The sequence below is a fragment of the Berghia stephanieae genome, chromosome 2 (assembly GCF_034508935.2).
Source record: "Berghia stephanieae isolate SIO BIC M18660-M18661 chromosome 2, UCSD_Bste_1.3, whole genome shotgun sequence".
NCBI lineage: Eukaryota > Metazoa > Mollusca > Gastropoda > Nudibranchia > Aeolidiidae > Berghia > Berghia stephanieae.
Window position 1 is genome coordinate 3,043,503 of NC_088361.1, and position 12,458 is coordinate 3,055,960.

Below are 12,458 nucleotides of genomic sequence, written 5' to 3' on the forward strand. Positions count from 1 at the left end.
ATAAGAAATAACAAAATGAATAATAGTAGAGTACTAAGGTGGAGTCTATTTTTGCAAAATTACTCTTTCAGTATCTCTCACATACCAGGCTGTGAAAATATTCACGCCGACCTACTTTCTCGATTAGTGTAAACACGTGAGAAGGGTATAACTTAACCTCCCATGCATACTGTTAGTTACCTCGCAAATTATGCCAAATCAGAACGCACAATTTCGATAATTTTATTTGTAAACATGATGACCCAACTTAATGTAACATTGAGTATTGTTTGGATATGTATACCATACCCATTCATGATTTGAGAAATCTTCTCTTTATCTATTATTGTTATGAATTTTCACTCATTTATGATTAATAATTGAAATGTCAATATTTCATTTACATTTTCATTCATTTCATTTAGTAAATTACCTTCATATCATCGACTTAAATCATGCTTCATTGCCATCACTATTGTTTATCACAATGATTTGTAATCACATTGCCATCATGTTGTTCATCACAATGATTTGTAATCACAATTTTTCATTGTTATTGTCACCCATTCATATACCTACGTTAATATAAACATTTCCATGTCTAGTTAATAAATAATTTAATTGTAGCACAAATCATAACAATGGATTAATGCTAGAGTATCATGATAGTAAATTTACTTCCGTTTGTAAAATCTATCTTTCCCATAATGGTTAAAGAGTATATTTTAAACGTGGGTGGGGGGTGTCACAGTAAAGGTTGTTCACAATTATCTTATTAAATTTTATTTTATTAAGAACTGAATTCATCTCACTCCAGTTATATTTCGGTAGGCTTAGATAAACTTTACCTTCTAAATTTAGATCGTCTTTCCTTTTATAGCCTTCCCTCGAATTAATTTCTAATTAGTGAATACTTTTCGTTCTACATTCTGTCACGTAGCCACTTATTATAAAAGCTGATAGGTCTAACATTTGACACTCACTTTCTCTCCACAATCTATGCCGGACGGCCAGTCGCTCTATTCCTATATATATACTGGAAGATTTTTATCTTTTGGGACTTTGTAGATATTATATCTACACCATTAAGACGCCGGAGCTTTTAACTTTGATTGTATAATCTTCAAGGATCAAACCCAAGCCCGCTGTCAAAGGACTACACAATAACTTCTTACCAATTGCCTGGAAGTGGAATTTTACGAGTCCAATCCTGTTATCAGAGGAATAGATCATCCAAGCCCATCAACTGCCTGGAAACGTAAACTTATGAATCTGACATATTATCATAAGTTACGTAAAATATTCATATCTCTATTTGTAACTGCCACGATCACTGTTTATCTCTTTTAATTAAATTTCATCATTATTTTTATTTCATTGTAAACAAATCGTTAATTGTTTTTCATTTATAGTAACTAGTAAATTCTGGGGCCTCATTCTACATATATCTTTATGCATAGTCGAGTAGCTCTTTACTCACTTGAGACCATGACAATAATGATAAGATTAACAATACTTATAATCAGAGAGACTTTATGATAATTTCGGACTATTACAAACGCATTCTCAATGATTTACAAACATATGCAGGAACGAAGACATCAACAGACTCTTAATTTCAAAGTTTAGGCCAACAGAAAACGAAAATAAGCCAAGGCATAAGCATTACAAACAAAATAGAAAGTCGATCAAAGACTTCAGCAGTCTAGGAGATGACCTAGTCAAAGAAAATTTCAGAAACACACTCGCGTCGAATCTTTCGTCAAAAAATTGAAAGGATGCCTCTAACCCAGCTTAAATTCAACAACATATTGTCCAAAGCGTGCTGATGAGCAGGAAAAAAACACTGCCTGAGAGAAGTAGTACACAAAAACAAGACTACTGTCCTATACTGCATGACTTATCACAGCAGCAAAAACAACTGAGACTTGACATCAACAGCTGCTCAAATACGGATGTGAAGAACAAAATAAAGAGACAAAAAAAATTAAATCATGCATAAAATTAAATCTCATCAATAGATAAACACAAAAAGAAAAGAGATGAGATTGTGACAGAAATAAATAGTACAAGTGACAGTATGAAAATTGTTCAAAGCGGCGAATGCATTTAAACTACAGAAAACACATAATAGACTTATAATCAAAGATAAATGTAATAAGACCTTATGTAATGATAAAGAAATTCTACACTGAGAAATACAAGGGTATTCAAGAAGTGGAACTGTTCGAGTCTACCAAACCAGAGCTTGAAACGACTATAACGCCCCAAGAAATAAGTGAAGCCATGTAAAAGCTCAATAACAACAAATCGCCAGGTATAGATGGTGTTAGAGCAGAAGGACTAAAATCTATTGACGACGAAGGCATGCAAATACTAGCTGATATGTATAATAAGATATTTAGACAAAACAAGTTCTCAATCTTGGAAGTGGAAAACTCATTTTGATAAACAAACCAAATAAAAAGAAAGGCACTTTAGAAAATATGCGACCAATCGTTTTATTATCCACGCTAAGAAAAGTTTTAAGCACAACCATGCACAACAGAATTAGAGAAATCGGGTTTAGAAGAGATAGAAGCACTACAGACATGGTATGGGCCCATCGATGGCTGAAAGCCAGAACGGAAAAATATTAGGAAGGATTTACCATACTTGAAATAGATATGAGTTTAGCTTTCGACACCATATGTAGAACCAAGTTTTTGCAAATCCTTGACTCATTATTGGACAAAGACCACGCGAAGCTCATAAAATACATATTAGCAAATACTACATTACGATTTGAATCCGGCAGAGAATTAACAACAATATCAACCTTAATTGGATCCCCTCAAGGAGAGAGCTTGAGTGCAATTATTTTTACGATATACCTTGAATCGGCCATGAAAGAACTAAGACCAAAATTCCCACCAAAAAGAAGATCACACGCAAATTGATATATGAATATGATGCAGACCTAATCTTCGAATCAGAGCATCAAGCAAAAATATACACGCAAATATTATCAACTACTCTAGAAGCATGGAATCTAAAAGTGAATCAATCCAAAACAGAATATACAAAAATCAACAGAAATTTAAATCAATGGAAACGTGTATGTAAACCAGGCAATTTGATCAACAAAAATGAAGACATCAGAAAACGAAAGCAGATAACCACCAATGCATTCAACCAACTCCAAAATGTATGTAATAGAAATAACATAAGCAGTAAGAATAAACGAAACAGATTTACGAGGCACTTGTTATTCCGATATTGACATATAAATATGGTACTTGGGGCCTCACAAAAAATAACTTAGAAAGTCTCGATTCATACCACTGCAAACCATTGTGTCGCGTTATCGGAAACTATTGGCCGGAGACAATCACAAATACTGATCTCTATGAGAGAAACAGGGTCCAACGCCTGAGTACAATAATAAAGGAACAGTGATGGAGCCTATCTGGTCACATCTACGTCGAGAAGATAACATCCCAGCCCAAACTGCAATGACAGAATATTTCCTGCATGGCAACAAATAAGTAGAGAGACAACTGAATTAATCCCTGAAAAAACTAAAAAAACTGCTGTGCTAAAGTCACAACAAGATCTTGACAGTCTCAAAACTCAGGAGTGACCAACGGAACCAATTAACAACATTAATGGAGAGAGCAACCATACTTTATCGTGGTTTTAAAAATATGTGACTGAATCACACAATTCTCATCAAGCGTCATTCAGACTGCGAGGCTTACTAATTCTAGACGTCTACTACTCAATGTTTTTCGACTTAACTAGTCACCACCGTCACATATTTTTGACCAAAATTTAAACTGTTAGAATTTAAATCGCCCAGATCTGGCCCCGTTTGAGGAGGTATATATATCACAGTTTGTCTACGTCTGTATTTCTCGGATCGCTTCCATGACAATTCCTGTCAATATATCATTTGATTTATAAAGTTTGTTCAAATGGATATCTGTGGATTATTGACGCCAAACGAGTTTTATTGAAAAGAACTATAATATTATATTCATGCTGTGGAGTGAAAGAGAATACTAAGATTAGTTTACAAGTGTCCAAAAAAAAAAGGATGCGAGGGTAGAAACATTTTAAAATGTGGTAGAATATGAAAAATAAAAAGTTATGATCGCGACTTGATCATAAATGCCCCCCCCCCCCCGTTCCCTCACTCTTTCCCGGCCCACGTCTCATTACAATTTGCATAACTTTGTTTTCCTTCTTGTCATTCATTCCATGAAAACTATCAATGTCTCTTTTGAGGAGAGTCTCTCAAAAGAGTAATAAAGTATCATCTCTTTCTTTAAAGATATCAAATGATGAAGCTTTCGATATCATAGAGAGCAAAGAGAAACAGTATGTTTTGTTTTTGATTTTCGTTGGGTTTTTTTTCTTGTTTTGTTCTTTGTTTTGTTTTTATGCCAATCACGATGAATATGGATGATGAAAAAATATGCTTCTTAGTATGATAACAGTCTAGATGATAGTTTTGTTACATCTTCAGTTGTCACTTCTTGACTCTTGTGTTTTTTAGGAGATCCTTGTCCTTCTATTGAATTCTCGATTCTATAACAAATATTCTAATCCAAGTTGACGATTTCGAATACGGGTAGAGAAAAGCCTTTTTCTAACTTCTCTGTGTTCAGTTGAGGAAAAGATAGGTCTGATAAATCTGGTGAAGAGAGTTTGGGAGGAGGGGGAGGGTTAACGATAAATTAGCGCCCTACTCAAAGGTAGCAAACAATTATTACTGCTCGTTTAATGCCATGTAGAAGGGATAAACTCAAAATTCATAGGCCTTAAAAGAAGACGGCTTGAATGTTGTAAGAGAACTGTTTTTTCACAGAGGATATCGATAATGGATAATAATAATGAACTATTCTAATTATTGAAGTTAAAAATATAAGAGGTCCAACTAGAAGTCTCAGTTTCATTGCCAAATAAACACAAATTAATTAACATCAATCAACAATTTTATGGATAAAATTAAGCAATGGGAATTGATACAGCCACTTGAAATTTGACTGTCTTCCAAATAGTGCGCTGGGTTACCATGTCTTTTACCTTTCTGTCCTGTGATCTCCTAATACACTTCACTAGTCGTGACGTCACTTCCCTTGTAATGACTCATAGTAACTTAGTAACTGCTTCTAAACTATCGGAACAATGGCGGATGCCCTTATGAAATACTTCTCCGACGAGCATAAAAGTTTATCCAGAGGAGAAAATATTATAAATCTTATAATGTTTTGACTTTTATACATTCTGATCACATGACATGTGAAAAAGTTATAGCCAGTATGAAGAATAAAAAGTACCGATTTTCTGCTCGTTGCTGGGCGCACGTGACATCAGACTATTGAATCCTATTGACGCCATGTCTCCATACTGCAAGAATTTGACTGTTTCCTGATTTATAAAGAACAATATTTACAAGTAAAGGAACATGTTTTAACCCCGGGTTGAGTCGAAGTTTGTAAACCCCTTGGAAAACCCTGGGTTTGAGAGTGTTTTGCCAACACGAGGGTTATTTTACTTGATCGATATTTTTTAAGGACGAGTTATCTGGCCAAATTTTTAATACTTACTGTTTTATTTTTCAGAGTACGGCAAATGCTTTTGATTTTGTTTTGTTCGTTCGTTTGTTTGTTGTTTGTTTTGTTTGTTTTGTTTTTTTTTTTTTTTGTTTTTTGTTTTTTGTTTTGTTGTTGTTGTTGTTGTTGCTGCTGTTATTTGTTTTTTAATTACTTTGTTGGTTTTTTATGTGTGTTTGTTTCTTTTGCTTTTTTTTTTTTTTTGCTTTTTTTCTGGGGTTTTTTTTTTTTTTTTTGGAGGGGGGGGGGGGTAGTTGGGGGGGGATCTTTTGTTTGCCTTTTCCTTTTTATATTGGGAGGGCCGATTCTTGTTTTCTTTAGTTTTCCTCCATTCATTCGTTTGTTTGTTTTTTCTATTTTTTCTGGATTTTTTTTTCTTAAATTGACCGTCTCTATTTATATTCTAAAGGCATTAATATCTATAAAAGGTGTCAATGAGTCTGCCAGTAGTTTAGATAATAATTCCTTTGACGAAAGAAATTATAAAAATTACTACATTTTGCAATGTACTGGACCTGCCTGTAAACCATTACACTAAAAATAAGATGAATTTCAACTACGTTGGACGTAATATATTGGTGACTTGTGAATAAAACAGAAATTGTTGATTTTTAAAAAGAAACATATAATTATTTTAGATCATAATATTATGACATTTTTTTAATCGACCATTAACATTGACATCAATTGAGATAGTAAATAACAAAAGCAAAACAACTGTTTGATAAGACCCTGCTGTCTTCATTCGACTTCGTAATTTTATCAAATTCATTTTTTACCCTAAGTGCAAAATCCATATTCCATGATTCCATGTTTTCAAACCTCCCGCTTTAACTATTGCCCTCAATAAGTCCCTTTTCAATTTTCCGCTCCTGAAAGAAACTGCGCATTTAATATTTTATATTCTTTTACCAGGTACCACACTAGCTTTTATATCTAGATCTGAAAGTGTGTATGAAACTGTACATGACAAAGTAGAGAGAGCATTACAAGAAAAATATACTATCCCAAAAGAATTCGGCCAACTTTGACTGGGGATTGAACCTCAGACCTCCTGATTACCCGAGTGTCTGCTTCTTAACTTGTCACTCTGTTTGTGATATGCAAGTTATTTTAACTTCCCAATATTATTACTCCCGTGATATATACGACAACAAAATAAACCCTCACTAGCCAAAATGGATCTATTCATCTTTCTCCATTCCCCCAAACACCAAACATTCACAGACTGATTTAGACTTCGAGTTCCCCCACCCCTCGTGTAAACATTGAAGCACTAACATTTCATTAAGTAGCCAATGCTAGCGAGATGGTATCCAGTTTTACAACATATTTCTTCTATTACACTCTATTGGAAACGAAGATGGGGCATCAGTAGCTGCATCAGAGGTTACAGCTAGTGTCTTGTCTTCTTTTGTTTATTTTTTAGTTGTTTTTTTTAAAAGAGTTTTCTTCGTTTGTTTGTTTATGTTTGTTTTTTGTGTGTCTGTGTGTTTTTGTTTGTTGTTGTTTTTTCAATTTTTGAATATATATTTTTTATTTCTTGACGGCGTGGGGGGTTGTTGGGTTTTTGTTTTGTTTTGTTTTTGTTTTCTTTTTTTTTTTGGGGGGGGGGAGGTGGTTGTTGTTTGTTTGTTGTTGATTTTGGTGAATGTTATGTTGTGTTTGCTTAAGGGGGAGGGGTGTTGTTTTGTTTTTTTTTTTTGTTATTTGTTGGTTTTTTGTGATTTTTTTTCAGTAGAGGGGGGTTTGGTGGACTTTTTTGTTTTGTTTTGTCTTGTTTTCCTGTTTGTTCTGCTTTGTTTGCTTGTTTGTGTTTTGATTTGGTTGGCTTTCTTATTTTTAACATTTATTTTCAGGTTTTGTTTTGTTTTTTTGTTTTTTTTGTTTTTTTTTTTGTTTTGTTTTGTTTTTTGTTTTTTTGTTTTTTTTTTGTTTTTTTTTTTTGGGGGGGGGGTTGTTTTTTTCGCTTGTTCATCGGTGGTTTAATTGTTGGAAGGCAGGTTATACTTTATCCCGACGTTCTGAATAACTAGACGTGATTAGACAGATGTATCGTCTACTTATAGTAGAAGTCGCTGGATATATGGTCTATGTTCGTATCCAGCTTACCTTTTACTTTTTGTCTTCGTGTGTTTGTTTTTTTTTTAATTTGTGCTCAATTTTAATATTTCTTTCTCATTATCTAACGATTGCAACATTCTCTCTCTCTCTCTCTCTCTCTCTCTCTCTCTCTCTCTCTCTCTCTCTCTCTCTCTCTCTCTCTCTCTCTCTCTCTCTCTCTCCCTCCCTCTCTACATATATATCGCTATTACTTTAATTAATGCAATTAATGTAATTTCCCCATTGTTTATTGTGTTCTTTCGTCTCTTGTCAAGTGTCAGGGGCTGACATATCTTTTGTTTTGTGTCGCCTTCAAATATCATTTGGGTCATATTTCCTCGATTAACTTGCTTTCCATCTTTGCACTAGACTTGCAGTAGACTCCAAAGGGTAACGAGCATTTTCATTTCCGGTCAACGTGAAAGGGCCAAAATAAATTCCCTTTCTAACCATTATGACTCTATAGATCTAGATAGGTTTAGTTGTTGTTTGTTTTTGTTTTTTTGTTGTTGTTTTTTTTTGTTTTTTTTTTTAATTTATACATAATTGATGGAAGAGGGGTAGGGGAGGAACAAATTCTGATGTTGAAAATTGAACAAACAATTGGAAAATGGAGAGATAGAAATAAGGGCTGATGATATAATTGTAAAAAGTTCATATGATACAATGTTTGATCAACAAGGAAGAAAAATGCACTGAAACTCGTCTAGAGTTTATAAAAACTTCTGCTTCAGGGGAATCGGACCTGAGACCTTTATTATTAGTCTTAAAATCATTATTATTTTTAAAAAGGTGCATCTTTGTCCATAACGTAATAAACAACGTTGACAATACCGTTTTAAGTACTAGAATAATATGATGTGTAAGGAAGAAATAATATATCATTTGTTTTATCTCTTGGTGTTTATTGTATTTCCATATTTAGTTGTTTTCTTTTTCTTATTGTTTTTTTTTTTTTTTGTATTTGTATTTTGAATTCTTGTGTATGTTGGTTTCTTTTTACTCTCCCCTGCACATATCATAAAACTAAAATTATGGTCTTTCATTTCGAATGTTAAAAATGAAGACTGATAGAAAAGTAATTATAGATGAATTTTGTAAAAACAAAATTTTTAAGTAAATAATTTTAAAATCTTGAGCATTTATATAGCGCTTTGTCCACTAACGTGCTCAAAGCGCTTTACATAACATAATACAGAGATCAAACATTGGATTCCAATCCATGTAAAGTAAGAAATGGAATACCATTATCCCATTGGTTGAGACCAAAAGGCAAAAGATTATTGTTCAATTCCGCTTTGTCCAGCATTAATGATGCGGTAGTTGACTGGATAAATAGGTTAAATTCAATCCTGGTGGAAATTACTTGACGTATGCAATTAACATAGTAATGAATTAGTTCCACATCTTTCCAAGCAATGGAAACCGGGATTTGCCCTAGTTTTTGACAGCCTTGTTGGTATTGAGTACCGATCAATCATTATGTATTCTCAGTTATACCAACAGTATTCCCATTCATCCGACGTATTGTATAACTCTACTATTGTACAATGATTAATCTATCTCAGTGGATATCCTTTACTACCATTGAGCTCATAGGCTTATCTCATTTCCCCTTTTTTTTCTTTTCTGATGGGAGTCAGACACTCTCAACCTCTCCTATTATTAATTGCAAGAAATGAAGTGAGTAGGAAAATGCCAGAAGACAAAAGAGAACAAAAATTTCGCGGCGGCGATGAAGGTTTGACCTTACTGGTGCGACATTATTAATTGCATTCCTGTTGCGGACATTTTTTTTTTTTTTTGATAAATCGAACAGTGTTATAAAAAATCCCGCTTTATTGAAATCTAGCAAATTGATTTAATTATTTTATAAGGCCTTCGTAGATTTATCATTTTTTTTGACACATTTTATACGGCTTTGTGGTTTAATGGTATGAGACTCGCCTTCGGACCGGAAGGTCCAGGGTTCAATTACCGCTCTGAGCTGCGCATAGTTGACTCCTTGGAAAAGGCTCTGGTACTCACGGTCTCCCACCGTTTAAACTGAGTACATTGCCGTTAACAACTGTGTCTCTGTAGAAATAAATAATAGTAACATCGCCTAGTAGGCGTCATGTCTCGTCCTACATGTTAAGTGTAGCTGTTTACTAGGGACACCAATAAATTTTAAAGTTTCGGAAGTTAAACAAAATTCTTGAGCAATCAATTATTACGGAGTAAGCGTCCATGTGATATTTTAGAAACTTATTTTCATTGTCAAGGAAACCGTCTGGATATTAGACATTATCGGCTAGATAGATAGATAGATAGATAGATAGATAGATAGATAGATAGATAGATAGATAGATAGATAGATAGATAGATAGATAGATAGATAGATAGATAGATAGATAGATAGATAGATAGATAGATAGATAGATAGATAGATAGATAGATAGATAGATAGATAGACAGATAGATAGACAGACAGACAGACAGACAGACAGACAGACAGATAGATAGATAGATAGATAGATAGATAGATAGATAGATAGATAGATAGATAGAAGAGTAAATAAATGGAAGAAAAAAACAGAGGCTAACAGAAAAAGTGAGTCTCCATCGTCTTCTCGGTCGCCGCCATTGTTGTCATTGTCATCATATGATCATCGTCTACACAATCCATCGTTGTCTTTGTTGTCATTGTCATTGTCATCATATCATCATCGTCTTCACAATCCATCGTTGTCATTGTTGTCATTGTCATTGTCATCATATCATCATCGTCTTCACAATCCATCGTTGTCATTGTTGTCATTGTCATTGTCGTCATATCATCATCGTCTTCACAATCCATCGTTGTCATTGTTGTCATTGTCATTGTCGTCATATCATCATCGTCTTCACAATCCATCGTTGTCATTGTTGTCATTGTCATTGTCGTCATATCATCATCGTCTTCACAATCCATCGTTGTCATTGTTGTCATTGTCATTGTCATCATATGATCATCGTCTACACAATCCATCGTTGTCTTTTTATTCGCACTTCATTAAATAATTCGCTTTTTATTTGTTGTTATCAGAAAGATATTATCTGTTTCTAAATTATTGATTTTCTACCAATTGCAAATAATATTTACTTCGTTGTGTTCCTTCTTTCAAATTGAATTTGTCTCTCTGTTTGAAATGGCCGATGGGTTTATTTGTATTAAATAAAATTTTGCTTGAAACCAAATTAATGTAAATTCTTTGCCCTTTGTACTCCCGTGCTCTGAAAAAAAAACTTTAAAAAAAAATTTGGCCTTCAAAAAAATTGTGACAAAGGAATTCCCAGGTTTGAAAGATTTTGACATGATGAGGATCATTTTAATCTATCGATATTTGAAGTGCCAGTTGTTTTGTTGGATTTTTTTTTTTTGTTGCCAAAATTTGAATAACGTGTTTTTGTTGCACTTTCTTTTTTTTCATAGTAAGACAGGATCTCTAGGTGCTGACACATTCCCTCAAATCTGGTACCTACTTCTTTTCTATCATTATTTAATCCAAATATTTTCCTTCTCACTCTCTCAGTTTCAGTTTACTCAATACATTCTCAGTCCAACCCCCACCCAAAACCAACCCCAACACCAACAATACCCCCTACCCCTTACCCCCTACTTTCACGCTGTTCTCGAGCCCGATTAGATTTGTATTGGCCAACTTGTAGTTTTGAACTGACAAGACAGCCCAGACAAAAGACACACAATTCAGCCACAAATTGGACACTTTCATCTATCCGTACCCCTTCTCGCTTTCACGGCAATTGTTGACTCATGCCCTCATTGCACACGCGCGTGTTTTGTACTTGCACGCGGGAGACTCGCAATTGAATGTGAGCAGATTCGTTTGCGCAAATATGGCGCCCGCTGCGAAGGGTCCACGATCAGTCCTATCGGTTCTTTCAAGAGCGAAGCGGACAAACGTTTGGATAGTCTCCCCCTGGCAAAGGAATGACGTCTCGGAAATGAGGAAATATGGATTTCAAAAAGGATGATTAAATGGATCACAGGCTGAAAAGATTTGTTTCCTCGTAGGACACATATAAACAGAAAAGAAATAAAAGCTGATAGATTGGTACTATGGTGGAGGAGGTGGAGTGGCGATCTATGTAGAAGTGGGAGAGTGTGGAGTGGAGGTTGAGATAATAATTTGAGAAAAAGAAAGTTTCTACTGAAAACATGTGTTGATAGAAAAAGATGGCAACACATGTCACTTTCTCTCTCTCTCTCTCTCTCTCTCTCTCTCTCTCTCTCTCTCTCTCTCTCTCTCTCTCTCTCTATCTATCTATCTTTCTATCTTTCAATCAATCTATCTATCTATCTATTTTTCTTTCTATCTCTCGTTGCGTGGGTGGTGGATGGGTATGAGGATGTAATAGGCAAAATCAGCAAGGCGTCTATAAAGATTGAACGGGTTTCGTGATAAAAACAGCCTTTGTGGCCAACGATCTGACATGTGATAGTCAGTATTCACTTGATAAACTCACATCTTTTGAGTATGATTGTTAACATACATTCTTAAAGTGTGTTGAGGTTGCTGGAAGAATTGATTAGGTAGAGAGAAAAAATATAGAGATTTATGTTTGAGATTTTTATGCGTTGTGAGGGCAATTGTATTAATGGAAAAGGTGGCCAGTTGAGAGAATGAAGGAAAGAGGAAAAAGACATTAGAGAGGAGGATGAGCAGGATGAACATTTGGAGAATCGACATGAGATGAGGAGGTGACTGATAAGGAGGAGAGGGATGAAAAGGA

The 12,458-nt window shown here is 34.5% G+C and overlaps 1 protein-coding gene across 3 annotated transcripts in view; it reads left to right on the forward strand.

The window, feature by feature from the left end:
- LOC144964169 (opioid-binding protein/cell adhesion molecule homolog) overlaps positions 1–12,458 on the forward strand; it is a 109,543-nt gene that overhangs the window by 53,568 nt on the left and 43,517 nt on the right. The window lies entirely within an intron of this gene.